General features: G+C 35.0%; 1 long non-coding RNA gene across 1 annotated transcript in view; it reads left to right on the top strand.

Annotated features, from left to right (window-relative positions):
* LOC120167289 overlaps positions 1-12185 on the top strand; it is a 60661-nt gene extending 48476 nt beyond the window's left edge. Inside the window, exons 2-3 of the long non-coding RNA XR_005520031.1 lie at positions 11886-12000; positions 12081-12185. This is a non-coding gene — a long non-coding RNA (uncharacterized LOC120167289). The remainder of the gene's footprint in view (positions 1-11885; positions 12001-12080) is intronic.
* Positions 12186-16578: the final 4393 nt, after the last annotated feature.

Consider the following 16578-nt stretch of genomic DNA (forward strand, 5'->3'; position numbering starts at 1 on the left):
CTTATTTAAGATCGTTAATGTTACAAGAAAAGTTGGATGATCTAGCCATTTTATGTATTGATAAAAATATATTTGATCATATTGATATAGACACTATTATTAGTAATAGTACATCTAAAAATATTCGTAGAAATTATTTTGTGAGTAGTTGAGTGTTTAATATTTTTTTTGGAATTGTTTTATTTGAAATTTAATATATTTATTATGAGCAAAATAAAAACATAATTTACAAGTAAATTAGTAATTTATTTTTGTCTTCTCTTAAAAGATTTTAAATAATATGATGATGTCACGCTTGACGAGCACAAATGAGCAGCGTTAATGATGAGTACCATTAAATTAATTTATAAAACGTTAAATTATAAAGTACTAAACATATTATTATAAATTAGTTAAAAATCCAAATGTAACAATATTCATAAAACTAATATTTTATAAAGCTGTGAAATTAAGTTATGGTTTATAAATTCTCCAAATTAATATTTGATCTAATTATAATTAAAATAAGATTATTGAAACTAATGTTTTATAAATATTATATTTTAATCAAATTATATTTAGATTTTTAACTAATTTATAATTATACGTTTAATATTTTATAGTTTAATTTTTTTAAATTAATTTAAATGTGCTCATCATTAACAGTGCTCATCTACGCTCGACGAGCTTTGTAGAATTTTTCTTTTAAATATTTATGATTAGATGTCTACTTTTTAAGTTTGCCTTAGGGCCACAAAAATTTCAGAAACGAACTTGTCTTCATGTTAATATTATATCTCTTTATATTAACATCATATCTCTTCATGTTAACATCGTCTTCATGTTAAATCCATATTTCTTTGTGTTGACAATATATCTCTGCTTCCTCATTGACACTTCTTCTCGTCTTCAGAACGTTTGTTGCTGTTTGTGGTTCTTTCTGCTATGGTTGTTCTGTAAGTTGTTTACTTTCTTCTTCATATTTAACATGAAGATGTGATACAAGTTTGGGGAAAACTGAATGAAAACATACCATAGATGATTGTATTTGCTACCTTCATGAACTAACTTTGAAAATGGACCCAGGTTGGTTACTCATTACCAGCGGAGAACGGGATCATGCAAGATTTGGGCCTCTCTGTACCAGCAGTTAGTACTCCCCAATCTCTTCTATAATTTTTGCTTTCAATTTCTATTTGTTTACAAACACAAAAACTCATGCATTCGATAAGCTTCCACTTACTTAAAGCACAAGAAACTTGAAGGTAAGTTATGTTACTATGATTTAGGTGCGTGACAAATAGATTGGACATGAATATTTGTGAAAAATTGATGAACCCTTTGTAATCTTTCTCACCAATTTGCAGTACTCTGTTTTTGGTTCAATAACGACAATTGGAGGAGTGGTAGGAGCAATTCTAAGTGGGAAGACTTCTTCTTTAAGACTTTACATTTTCCACAGATGTTTCTAGTTAAATTCCATTGAAAATTGGTTTATTCCTCTAAATTAATGTGTTCATTGACTGTGAGAAACAGACAATGTGGTTTTCTGAAGTCTTCTGCACTGCTGGGTGGCTATCAATAGTATACGCATAGGTTAACTTCCAGTTCAATGTAGTTCTATGTTAACTAGTTATTGTAAACCCATTGTAACAACCGGGAAAAACGAGAGAAAAAAAATATATTTATATTGGTGAAATTTGGTGACTAAATTAAAAGTTTTCAAAACTTATAGGTCATTTTAGAAGTTGAAGGAAATTCAGGGACCAACCTGAATTCCTCCAAGGAGTGTCGACGGGCTTGTATTATAAGCGTGTTTTCTGATTGAAATCAGAAAACACATGCTTAATTTGCTTAAACTTTCTTCCTCCCGTACCTTTACTTTCAAGCTCGATTACGACGTCGTCCGAGCTCCAATCGTAAAATTGAAACCACCGTCGTGTTCATCTTCGACCCATGAACAAAACCCAGTAAACCAATTATAGCAAAATGCTGCCAAACGACGTGAATTTTGAGTCAAAGTCTCGATGTTTTTTTAGCGCCACCGCCGAGAAAATCTTAAATTCATCTCTGATCGTTGATTGGTTTTCGACACCTCCCTCACCATCGTGTTCATTGTGTCGTTCCAAGTCCGACGGTGTCCTCCTTGTCTCCGTAGGCGATGGCTTGTGTGGGAGGTGAAGCGGTCAAAGATTCGGCCGAGTTGAAATCGAGCTCTCCACCGTTCAAAAATTTGAACCGAGGCTGGTAAGTGACTCAAAATCGCTTAAAAGAATTTTTGAAATTTTTTTCAGAAATTTTTTGAGACCGGAGGAGGCCTCACGCGCCCCCACGCGCCGCCCCTGCATGTGGGGAAGATTCAAATTGGGGGTGTTATATATTGACCGGCTTGACCGGTCCGAACCGGTCCGACCCGACCCGACCCGTTGACCCGACCTGACCCGGTGATATTTCGGTAATTATTTTTAAAATGGTGATATTTTGGTAATTATTTTTAAAAATAGTGCTATTTTCGTAATAATTGTTGTGGACTATTGAGCACTTTTGACCAAAACTTTGACCGGCTTTAACCGGCCATTAAGCGACCTTTGATTTTGTTCGAGTATACTTATTCTAATATTTTTCGACGTGCCGAACCCGTTTCCGATGTCCGTTTCGCCAAATTCGAAACCGAAGGTCTCCAAATCATCAGTCAAACCTGTTGACTTTGATTTTGACCAAGAATTTGAATTTTCGAAAAGTCATACTTTATGTTTTTCGACGTCCTGATTCTGATTCCGTAATCCGTTTGGTCAAATTCAGACTCGAAAGCCTCCAAATTGATAGTCAAACCCGAAAAATGCTTATGTACTTAAGAGTTTCAGCTTTGAATGATTGAGTAAGACTTGGGACTGATAAATTATTAATGTTTGAAGGTACAAGAGACTCTCATGACCGTTCGACAGCTCGACCAAACTCCTCTAGATTAATTAAATCACGTGTGTCAGTATTCACCCGTAAGACCCGTAAATTTTATGGTTTCAGAAATTAATTATGTTGCCCATTAGTAATAGAGTGTTATTATGAATTAGGTTTGAAAACTGTAGCAGAGCGTGGCGAGACTAGCAATCAGTAGATCTACTATTTGAACCTATTATCGAGGTGTGTTCTCTATTTATTACTGAACTGTTTTATTTGTTTTTTTTAATATGTGGTACACTGAATTCTATGGTTATTGTTTTATTGATGCACCGATTTAATGTGATGGTTTATGAATTATGATTGCTATCTGATTTTTGTTTTGAAATGGTATATGATTACCATGTTTATGGATTTATGGAATTTATGTCACGGTGCAATTGAATTTTTGGAATACGAATTTATAAAGTACAGCTCTGATCAAGCTGGAAAATTTTACGGACATAATGTGACTCTTAGGTAGGCTCTGCGGCCCTGAGATCATTCTCGGGTAGGCCCTGCGGCTCTAAGATATGTTTTTAGGTAGGCCCCACGACCCCAAAATCTATCTTGGGTAGGCTCTCAGGCTCTAAGATGTTCCCTTAGGGTAACTCTTTTATGAGATTTACTGCAGTATAATTTTATGAGATTTACTGTACTATGATTTGTTTAGTGTACCTATCATGATTTATAGTAATGTTGGGACACATTGAGCCTAGCTCACTTTTCGAAAATGTTTTTCCCTTTCAGATATTGTTGGTTAGATACCCTTGATCGAGCACTTGGAGGATCAACATATCTCTTAAAGTATATCTTATTGTAATGTTTTATCTTTCGAGTTGACTTTATTTTGATAACATGGGCCTTATTTTAAAGTATTGGATTTTATAATGTTTACTCTTTTGCTATTTATGTTTGGTTTATCGTAATTGGGATTTTTTTAGACATGTTTTAAAAATTAAATTTTTTAACTGTTTAGTTTTATATTCATGAGTTAGGTTTTATCGTAATATATTATATCATTTTATAAATGTATTTATAATGTGATTTTATAATTGATCGAATAAGAGTTTTGGAAAAATGTATTTAAGAATCATGAATGTGATCCACTAGACTTAGTCGAAACGCATAGGTCGGGTCTAGGGGGTTACATTTAATTGGTATAAGAGCTTTTGGTTTTTAAAACCTCGGACTGTGTATGAGTCCAAATTGAAAATATGATTTTGAAATATTTTACAAAACAAGTTGTTGAAGTCATGTCTCAAAGTTTTTACGATTTTAATTGTGTTCGAGACTCCAAGTACTTATCTAACCCTAAGTTTTATCTTCTGTAGTAAACTAGAGATCTACCAAAATGAGTGCTAGACGTGGACGTCGAACTAGCCGAGGACGAGGGTGAATAGCTAGATTTGCAGACCTGATCGACGAGATTCGAGTAAACCCCCACCCGCGACAGGTGATCCTGCTCTTACGACCCCACCTCATGTCGCTGGTATTGGTATGACTACACCGATCAGGGGAGCAACCGATAGTGAGTCAGATTCTACCAGAGTTGCATTTGATGAGAATTTTGGTATGCAGTTTCTACAGTTAATTCAAGGAGCGGTTAGAGCTGCTGTTGTTGGATACGAGGTGCCTATTTCTCAGACTCTGATCGCCAATGGAGTCAGAACTTTTGGAGGACAGTTTGGTGGAGTTCCTACTGAAGCAGAAGATTGGCTCCAGGATACTGAGAGACGTATGGATCAGTTGGGTTTGGACCCAACTAAGAGATATTGGGAGCAGTAGCGATGTTAGATGACAATGCACACACCTGGTGGGAGTCAGTGGTTAGTAGTGTTCCGAACGATCGTTTGACGTTAGATTTCTTTAAGGAGCACTTTAGGAGTCAATTCTTGGGTGAGCGTTACTTAGTTCAGAGACGACAATAATTTCAGGACTTGGTTCAGGGTGACATGATTGTTTCAAAGTATGAGATAGAGTTCTTGAAATTGTTAAAGTATGGAATCAGTCTGGTGCCTACCGAGAGAGATCGATGCCGTAAATTTACCCTCGGACTCAGATACGAGCTACGTAGGCAGGTGGTTGCCCTTCAAGATGAGATTTTTGATGTGCTGGTGAGCAGAGCCAATGATGCTGAGGAGATGGAGGCTTTAGCTTATGATAGAGAGCGTGTTGATCAGGAGCGATCTAGGAAATCTTTTTGTCCTACTGAATCATCCGCACAGTCCGGTAAGAGGACTCGTACTTCAGCCCCTCAGAGGAGCAATACACGCTTCAGGCCTGCAGCATCTTCACCTTCAGCTGTTAGTAGAGGTGGTTCTTCGGTTCCATTTCAAGTGCCTCATTGTGACTTTTGTGGTAAATGACACACAGAAGAGTGTTATAGGAAGACCAGAGCATGTTTTCATTGTGGATCTAGTGGTCATTTTCGGAGGGATTGTCCTCAGCTAGCTTCGTCTGAGCAGACCGCTACCCAGACTCCTGTGCGTTCTCAGACTACAATACATACCCCAATTAAAGATCGTGATCAAGGAAGGGCTCGAGGATCAGCGTCCAGGACAGATAGTAGAGCCCGACCTCAGCAGAATAAAGGGCCAACAGTTTCTGAGGCTAGACAACCGGCTTTGGTTTACACCACTAGACGTCGGGATGACAGAGATGAGCCTGAGGTTATTGCAGGTACATTTACTATTTATTATATTTCATACTTTGCATTACTGGACAGTGGCTCCACCCACTCCTATGTATCGAGCTCAGTATCTCGAAACCTTCAGATTTCGATCGAGAACGCTGATAATACTATTACGGTTACGAGTCCAATAGGACAGACATTATTAGTGAATAAGGTAATTCGGCGTTGTCCTCTGGAGGTTCAGGGAGAATTTTTTCTCGCTGATCTTATGGAGCTTCCTTTAGAGGAGCTCAATCTAATTCTTGGGATGGATTGATTGAATAAACACAAGGTAAATCTGGATTGCAAATACAAACAAGCTACTCTGAAGACTTTAGATGGTCGGACTGTTGTGTTAATTGGTGAATGGCGTGGCTATCTCTCCAATATTGTTTCAGCTATGGAAATTGATCGTATGATCAGGAAGGGATATGATACTTTCATTGCCTGTATTTTGAACACTAAAGGTTCTTTGTCCATGATCAAGGAGATTCATACAGTTAGCGAGTTTCCTAATGTTTTTCCGGAGGAGTTGCCTGGGCTACCTCCTGATAGAGAGGTAGAGTTCGAGATTGAGACTTATCCGGGATCTTCACCTATTTCTATGGCACCTTATCGTATGGCTCCAAAGGAACTTAAGGAGTTGAAGGTCTAATTGCAAGAATTATTCGATCGAGGATTTATTCGGCATAGTACCTCACACTGGGGAGCTCCAGTTTTGTTTGTGAAAAAGAAGGATGGGTCGCTAAGGTTATGTATTGACTATCGGAAGTTGAACAAGATGACGATCAAGAATAAGTACCCATTACCGAGTATTGATGACTTATTTGATCAGTTACGAGGAACTATTGTATTTTCTAAGATTGATCTTCTTTCGGGGTATTATCAATTGAAAGTTAAGGGGGCCGATGTTGCAAAAACGGTCATTCGAACTAGATATAGTCTTTATGAATTTTTAGTAATGCCTTTTGGTTTGACGAACGCTCCCACAACTTTCATGGATTTGATGAATCGTGTGTTTTGGCTATATTTGGATCTATTTGTGGTTGTCTTTATTGATGATATTCGGGTTTATTCTCGGACGGAAACAGAGCATGACGAGCATTTGAAGATTGTTCTGTGGACCTTGAGAGAGCATCGACTATATGACAAACTAAGCAAGTGTGAGTTTTGGCTTCAAGAAGTGTCATTTTTGGGGCATATTATTTCTGCGCGAGGTATTCAGGTTGATCCAAGCAAGATCGAGGCTATTGTGAATTGAAAACGACCCAAGAACGTCTATGAGATCCATAGTTTCTTGGGTTTGGCTGGGTATTATCGACGTTTTGTCAAGGGCTTCTCGATCCTTGCTACTCATTTGACAAAGCTGTTAAGGAAGAATGTGCCGTTTGACTAGGGCGAGGCACAACAAGAGAGCTTTGAGAAATTAAAAGTGATTTTGACTCAAGCACCAGTGTTGATTCAACCAGAGTCCGGGAAGGATTTTACAGTGTATAGTGATGCTTCACATTCAGGACTTGGTTGTGTTCTAATGCATGAGGGTAAGGTAGTGGCTTATGCGTCACGTCAACTGTGACTGCATGAGTATAATTATCCTACTCATGATTTGGAGTTAACAACAGTGATTTTTGCCCTGAAGATTTGGAGACACTATCTTTATGGAGAGAAGTGTTACATTTTCACTGATCATAAGAGCTTAAAGTATCTTCTGACCCAGAATGAGCTTAATTTGAGACAACGGCGCTGGCTAGAGCTTCTAAAGGATTATGATTGTGTGATTGATTATCACCCTGGTAAAGCTAACATTGTGGCGGATGCTTTGAGTCGAAAGGCGGTATCGGAGTTGAGGTCTTTAATGGCCAGAATGAATTTATATGACGATGGCATGTTGTTAGCAGAATTACAAGTTAAGCCGACTTTGGTTGATGAAATTAAAGTTAAGCATCCCCTTGATAGCTCCTTTCTATCCATCTTTGAGCAAGTAGAATAGGGGACAAGCTTAGATTACGCCCTTGATCAGGATGCAATTTTATGCTTTAAGGGTCGATATTGTGTACCTGATGATGCTGAGTTGAGGCAGATTATTCTCAATGAGGCTCACAGTAGTCCATATGCTATGCACCCCGGTGGAGATAAGATGTACCGGAATTTGAGAGAGAGGTATCATTGGGTCGGCATGAAGAAGGACATCTCGGATTTTGTGGCTAGGTGTTTGACTTGTCAGCAAGTTAAAGCGGAACATCAACATCCATCAGGTTTGTTACAGCCTATCAAGATTCCTGAATGTAAATGGGAGCGAATTACTATGGATTTTGTTACCGGCTTACCTATGACTCCTTCGAAAAAGGATTTAGTCTGGGTGATTGTTGACAGACTTACAAAGTCAGCTCACTTCATTCCTGTGCGGGAAAATTATACTTTGGACAAGCTGGCGAGATTGTATATTTCGGAGATTGTCAGATTGCATGGTGTTCCATTGTCTATTATTTCATATCGATATCCAAGATTTACTTCGAGATTTTGGAAGGCGCTATATACGGCTTTGGGAACCAGATTGTATTTTAGTACGTCCTTCCACCCACAAACTGATGATCAATCTGAGAGAGTGATTCAAATTTTGGAGGATATGTTGCGGGGTTGCGTAACTGATTTCTGTGGTAGCTGGGAAAACTTTTTGCCGTTGGCTGAATTTGCTTACAATAACAGTTATCAGACCATCATTCGTATGGCACCCTACGAAGCACTTTATGGGCGTAAATATCGCACCCCGATTTGTTGGACTGAGTTGCATGAAAGGAAGACGTTGGGACCTGAATTAGTACACGAGACGGAGGACACAATCAGATTGATTCGTGACCGTCTGAAAGAGGAATTTGATAAACAGAAGTCTTATACAGATCAAAGGAGGAAAGATTTTCAGTTTGAGATTGGAGATCAGATCTTTTTAAAAGTATCATCGTGGAAGAAAGTATTAAAATTTGGGTGTAAGGGTAAATTAAGTCCAAGATTTATTGGATCATTTCGTATTTTGAAGAGGGTAGGACCTGTTGCATATCAGCTTAAGTTACCTCCTGAGCTCAGTCATATTCATGATGTCTTTCATGTATCAATGTTGAGGCGATACCGTCCAGATCTAGGTCACATCATTCAGGTTGAAGAGGTAGAATTGAGACCTGATTTGTCATATAAGGAGGAGCCCGTTCAGATCTTAAAAAGAGATGAGAGAGTTCTTCGGAATAGGCGTATCCCAATGGTAAAAGTTCAATGGAGTAATCGAGGTCCCTCTGAAGCTACTTGGGAGACATTGGAGTCAATAGAGGCTCAATTTCCTTAACTATTCTTATAAGGTAAATTTCGAGGACGAAATTTCTTGTAGAGGGGGAGAATTGTAACATCCAGGAAAAAAGAGAAAAAATATATATTTATATTGGTGAAATTAGGTGAAATTTGGTGACTAAATTAAAAGTTTTCAAAACTTATAGGCTATTTTAGAAGTTGAAGGAAATTCAGGGACCAAGTCCTGAATTCCTCCAATGAGTGTCGGCAGGCTTGTATTATAAGCGTGTTTTCTGATTGAAATCAGAAAACACATGCTTAATTTGCTTAAACTTTCTTCCTCCTGTACCTTTACTTTCAAACTCCATTCCGACGCCGTTCGAGCTCCAATCGTAAAATTGAAACCACTGTCGTGTTCATCTTCAACCCATGAACAAAACCCAGTAAACCAATTATAGCGAAACGCTGCCAAACGACGTGAATTTTGAGTCAAAGTCTCGATGTTTTTTTAGCACCACCACCGAGAAAATCTTAAATTCATCTCCGATCGTTGATCGGTTTTCGACAGCTCTCGTACCATCGTGTTCCTTGTTTCTTTCCGAGTCCGATGGTGTCCTCCTTGTCTCCGTAGGTGGCGGCGCGTGTGGGAGGTGAAGCGGTCAAAGATTCGGCCGAGTTGAAATCGAGCTCTCCACCGTTCAAAAATTTGAACCGAGGCTGGTAAGTGACTCAAAATCGCTTAAAAGAATTTTTGGAATTTTTTTCAGGAATTTTTGGAGACCGGAGGAGGCCTCAGGCGCCCCCACGCGCAACCCCTACGCGTGGGGAAGATTCGAATTGGGGGGTGTTATATGTTGACCGGTCGAACCGGTCCGACCCGACCCGGTGATATTTTGATAATTATTTTTAAAATGGTGATATTTTGGTAATTATTTTAAAAATAGTGCTATTTTCGTAATAATTGTTGTGGACTATTGAGCACCTTTGACCAAAACTTTGACCGGCTTTAACCGGACATTAAACGACCTTTGATTTTGTTCGAGTATACCTATTCTGACATTTTTTAACGTGTCGAATTCGTTTCCGATGCCCGTTTCGCCAAATTCGAACCCGAAGGTCTCCAAATCATCAGTCAAACCCGTTGACTTTGATTTTGACCAAGAATTTGAATTTTTGAAAAGTCGTACTTTATGTTTTTCGACGTCCTGATTTCGATTCCGTAATCCGTTTGGTCAAATTCAGACTCGAAAGCCACCAAATTGATAGTCAAACCTAAAAAATGCTTATGTACTTAAGAGTTTCAGCTTTGAATGATTGAGTAAGACTTGGGACTGATAAATTATTAATGTTTGAAGGTACAAGAGACTCTCCTGACCGTTCGACTGCTCGACCCAGCTCCTCTAGATCAGTTAAACCATGTGTGTCAGTATTCACTCGTAAGACCCGTAAATTTTATGGTTTCAGAAATTAATTATGTTACCCATTAGTAATAGAGTGTTATTCTGAATTAGGTTCGAAAACTGTAGCAGAGCGTGACGAGACTAACAATCAGTAGATCTACTATTTGAACCTAACTCATGAATATAAAACTAAACAGTTAAAAAATTTAATTTTTAAAACATGTCTAAAAAATCTCAATTACGATAAACCAAACATAAATAGCAAAAGAGTAAACATTATAAAATCCAATAATTTAATTTTCCGAAACCCTTTTATAAATGTATTTATAATGTGATTTTATAATTAATCTCATAAGAGTTTCGGAAAAATGTCTTTAAGAATCATGAATGTGATCCACTAGACTTAGTAGAAACGCATAGGCCGGGTCTAGGTACACCCATATAGGCCAATTATTAAGAAGACTAATAAAGGGTTATGTTTATTTCCTTCTGGAAGAATGCCTTGTGGCTTGACATTGGAAGGCTGTCCATCGGAATCGGGGGTGCCATGATTAGTTATGTGATAGTGTACTAAGGTTTGCTGTTCATTTTTCAACTTCAAGTAGTTTTTATGCTGATATACATTATGAAACAGGTACCTTTTTATATAGCTGAAATAACACCTAAAAGTCTCCGGGGTTCCTTTACATCATCAAATATGGTAAAATATACTTGAATCAATTGACTATGTGATCTGTCAACTTAACATTAATTAGATACTTATGTTTTACATTGGAACCTTCATTTCATGGAGCTCCCTGGCTTTGATCAGTATGTATTTTGCTTTTTTCTTTATTAGATAAAGCAAAAGATAGTGTTTTATCTATTCTGTTCTTCAGGTGCAATCCCCGTGTGTAGTACAGATAATAGGCTTGTTTTTTCATTCCAGAGTCCCTAAATGGCTGGTAAGTCTAACTCCATAGTATTCAGAAGCTTTTTAAGTCCGTAACATGCTAGAGAAAGATATAAGAGAATTCATGCACTTGATTCTTTACTTTTGAGTTGACACAGTGTAAATGCAAGATGTAAATGGCTTCTGCAGACAATATGATCGAGAAAAAGAGTTTGAAGCTTCCTTGAAGCGTCTTAGGGGAGACTCGGATATTTCTGAAGAAGCAGCTATTATCAGAGTAGATTTTAGCTTCATATCTTTTAGTTTTTCCCCAGGAAATTTGGAACGCTTTTTCCTCATGATATGTGCTTATATTCTCTTGTAGGGTTATTGGAAACTCTGAGCAACACACAGAAGCAAGTTTTCTCCAGGGACTCATTCTGCTTTAAGGCTCAAGTACACAATACATGGTTCTTTGTAGAATGCATGCATATCACAACTATAAATTGGTTAATACATGATTAGGATGAGCCAAACTACATGTATAAACTGGTTAATACTGCAAACACAGATCGGTGCTACGGCTTACACGATAGGCTTGGCAGGAATACCGTGGATTATAATAATGTCAGAGGCATGTGCCAATTCCGAAATCGAAATCTTCATCGTTGCTTACATATCAAGCTTGGCCCAATAGCCGTAGGCAAGGGATTCATTTGAGTAAAACATGGTGCATATTCTTGGTCAGATATTTCCTATAAATGTTAAAGCTCAAGCTGGAAGCCTGGTGACTTTAGTCCACTGGTCAGCTGCTTGGATCACTACTTACAGTTTCAATTTTATGATGGACTGGAGCTCAGCAGGTCATCCACCATTTCTTCTCCAACAAAGTAAATTAACATTACATTTCTGAACTAAAATGTATCAGCAAACATCATTGCAGGAACATATTTCGTTTTTGAATCTCGGGCTTAGCTGTCGCATTCGTCGCCAAGTTGGTTCGAGAGACAAAAGGGAGAACACCGGAGGACATACAAGCTTCTATCACTCATTTTATGTAATATCAGATTTATTCCTGGTATGGCCATGGATGCACCAATATGTATAAATAATATACGCGTATTGCGTACTTTCATTCTATCACTCATTGATGATAATTTTTGTTAGTTTCTAAAGAGTGTAAGTGAAATTAATAAAATTTGTAAACAAAAGAAACTAAAATGTTATTACAGTTTTTTTTTAATAAAAAAGTCAATTGAAATTAACTAATAACACCTAATCCAACATTTTCAAATCGTTAAGTCAGGATCAAGAAAATGGACTTATTTTACTATTATTATTAGCCAAAAATTGGTTTGCTGGATAAACCTATCTAATAGAGGTGATCGAGTCGAGTAAAAAAATTCAAATTATTCAAGATGACGAGTCGTATATTATGACTAAGGTTAAATTTTAAAAAAAAAATGAGTCGAAGTTTCTATACAAATTTAATTTTAATTATTTATACTACTATGGTACTACATATTGGTTGGTATTTTCACTTTCTAACCATATAAGATATATATATCTTATAATATTATAAAATATTATAATATTTATAATATTATAGAGTAGTTTAATAAATAAGATGCAATCTAAAATTATAAAATATATTTATAATATTATAGAGTAGTTTTCATTATTTTTACATTATTTTCGTTTTTTAAAATAATAAAAAATATTACTAAAAGAGAAAATTTTTAATTAATTTAAATATCATATAAAAAATATTATTCAATTCTAAAATGTCATGAATCTCGCGTGTCAAAAGAAAAAGAAATTAATACCTAATAAAATATTGACTGTAAATAAATTATAATAAATTATTACTATTAACTTGAATAAAGTAGCCTAAAATCATTTCCATCACGTCCCATCAATTATAATATTTTTTTTATTTTTTTACTATTTTTTCTAATGTCACATTTTTATAAATAATTTTTTTCTTGTTATCGTTTTCGAAGATGATTACTAATATATATTATAGTTTAATATATATTATTAATTGGAAAGATAAACATGGTTAAATAAATAAGAGTTTTTATGTCAACAAGATTCTTGAACAAAAAGAAACTGTTTTAACTAAAGTTGATTTAAGTAGTAAGTAGTTTGATATCGTTTAAGTAATGTTCGAATTCGAATTCTTCTGTAAGTAGAAAATTTTCACTGGGAGACTCAATCACCTATCAAAATCATGTATACGACATAAATTAATTTAAATTAGTCATGATAAAATCCTAAAAACCAAAAAAGTGAACCAAAATAAAAAAATATTTTAATATTTTATTATCTCAATAATTAGCATTGGAGTAGTTTGGACAATATGTGGGATTAGATCTCGGAAATGATTTGATGAATAATTTATCCAAAAATATATTTATCAACATAATATTAAATTAAATGAAGATTAAAAGATCAAAGTGAGTGGTCCCATATCATAATTATTTATTAACCCTATGCTTATATATACACATTTTTTATATTCAAGCAAACTATTTAAAGCCAAAATTGATTCCACAAGCAACAAATAAAATAAGATAAACTACATCAATTATCACCTAATTATAATAGATTTCATATAATTCAATGATCATATATTCACTGATTAAATTAAGAATTTTCTAATCTAACCAATAATTATAATTTTTATTAAAAATTAAATTTATAATTTAGTAATTTTTTATTGAATTGTAAAGTTTAAAATGTCCAATTTAATTTATAATATAATTAAAATTAAAATTATAAATTTATCTTATGATCTGACTTGTGTAGTTTACAACAACAATAACAAAACTCTATTCTCGTATGTAATGAGGTAAGGGAGAGGTAGGGTAGTAGGATGCCCCCTACGCCAGGTAGAGAGCAATTTCCGTGAAAGACCTCCGGCAATCAAAAAATTAAAAATAAAGATAAAATACAATGCATGTATAAATAAATAAATAAATACATAGTTGAATAGTCTTTATAAGCAGTCTTCATATGCACATCTGTAATGGGAAGTAATATCCGCAAATAAATCCCTGTGTAAAAATCTCTGCATATAGACAGAAACGTAAGTCCGGCTAAATTTAAATAAAAAATGAACATGAAGAGAAGGATATACATTAGTCAGCGATAGCAAGCTACGAGAAGGAATAAAGTCATTTGGGTTAAAACCTAAACTTAGGTAACACTACTCCGCTACCTTAGTTCTAAGGCTTCATAAATTCCAATGACAGAAACCATATAAAAAGAAGAAGTCATAGAAATTAATACAAATACATTAAAAAGAATATAGAGATGCTACACCCTATAGCTGTTGTAACACCCATAACCCGTATAATTATACCTATACAGATTATGGATGTTATCCGAATTTCTAAAACCATTTCACATTTCAAAAGTTATTTAAAATTTATTTTCTTAAAATAGTAATTGATATTATAAAATATCATATCATATAAATAATATTTAATTATAACAAATTTAATCCAAAAGATTTTTTATGAATAGTGAATAGTACTGTGAACAGTGTATAGTAAACAGTAGGGGTATCGGTACCTGTAGCAGGGGAATCGGTACCCCTTTAACATAAGTTCATAAAATTCCATTTTTTGTTCCAACTTAATTCAAAAAAACAAATAAAACATAATAATTACATGCCACTAATTAAATCTACATTACATCTTAGGATGTCTTACTGATATAGAAATATACTTCTCGATCTTTGATGAAGCTGTAAACTCTTTATTCCATTACTCGCTTTTTACCTACGCGTGAAAATCATCACACGCTAAGTATATACTTAGTGAGGCAATTAAAACATTTAACAGTGCAATACAATTCATGCATGATTTTCAATGTCCAAAATCCAAATGCCATAAAATCATTTTATGTGCATAACCAATATTTACCATGATCAAAAATAATATAAAATCTCTTACCATTTATCCCATAAGCTCGTAAGCTTATTTTATCAAAATACTTACCATTTAAATTTCATAAACTCGTAAGCTTATTTTATCAATATACTTGTCATTATTCCATAAGCTCGTAAGCTTATTTTACTTGGTTACCATTTATTAACCAATAAACCATAATCCATATCCCATAGCCCATATTAAACCTTGAGGACCCTGGGTATTCGAGTAAAATACCTACACCGTAGTGCTAAACCTGCACTAAGCTTACGCCATAGTGTTAATCCGGACAATACACATAAGGTCGTGCCCACCACCTACACTAAGCTTACGTTATAGTGCTAATCCGGATAATAAACCTGCACTTAGTGTCCTTACACACTATAGTGCTATTATAAACCTACAGCTGCTATACTCTATGGCATGCCAACTATACCCTGTCCCTCAATGATTTACTTGGGCATATAGTCTATTTTATTCAATCCATCAATGGCAAAGTATATTATCAATATTTAACATTGGGCAGTTCATACCCGAAAACATTCATGGTAAAACATCACATTTTTCATGATCAATGCATTTTAATTTCATACTGTGACATTTCAATGTCATGTCGAAGTTATAAAAATAACATATATCATGCTGATATAAATAAGGTCGACTTATCGCAAGTCTTCCTGATGATGTATAAAACATCCATGTATAATTTCATGCATGTATTGCACTCACCTTGACACTTTATAATTTTGCCAAAATATAAGCCTCACTATTGTTCCACAATAAACCCTATTGATTTGCTTCAATCACAAATCAATCATAATCTGTATAAATCACAAATTCATAATGATATATATGTTAGTATTGTACTAACATAAACATATCTCAAAATAACTCCATAATACTTAGAATTCCTTTTAACATTGGAACCAACTTGTCTAATTTACACAAAATGGTCTTTCACCATTTTACTACTTAAATTCTTTAATACCAATAATTCCAACATTGAAATTATTTCACAATTAACACTCATTTCAATTCCCTAACAACAATTTCCAGCATAGTACATCAATTATATAACACTTACACAACCACCCATCAATTTTCCAGAATTTAGACAACTTGCAGTACCTTTAAAGAATCAGTATTCTGTATTGATGTACACACTGGAATTTAATTCCGTTTCTTCCATTGAAAACTAGACTCAAATAAAAATCTATCCATGTAAATAACTCCTTCTAATTCATTATGAACAATTTATGGTGAATTTTCAAAGTTGATCAACAGAATCTGTTTTATACAGAATTCTGCTGTCCGATTTTTCTGACCTTTCCTCGCTTAACAATTCATATCTATTTGTATACAACTTGAAATTGATCTCCGTTTGTTTTAAACAAAACTAGATCCATATATGAACGCAATAGATAAAAATAACCTCCAAATTATTTTTATATATGTTCTGGTGAATTTTCGAACCTACAGCCAAATTCAGAATCTAACTGTTTC

The sequence above is a fragment of the Hibiscus syriacus genome, unplaced genomic scaffold, assembly GCF_006381635.1.
Source record: "Hibiscus syriacus cultivar Baekdansim isolate YM2019G1 unplaced genomic scaffold, ASM638163v2 tig00111671_pilon, whole genome shotgun sequence".
Taxonomy (NCBI): domain Eukaryota; kingdom Viridiplantae; phylum Streptophyta; class Magnoliopsida; order Malvales; family Malvaceae; genus Hibiscus; species Hibiscus syriacus.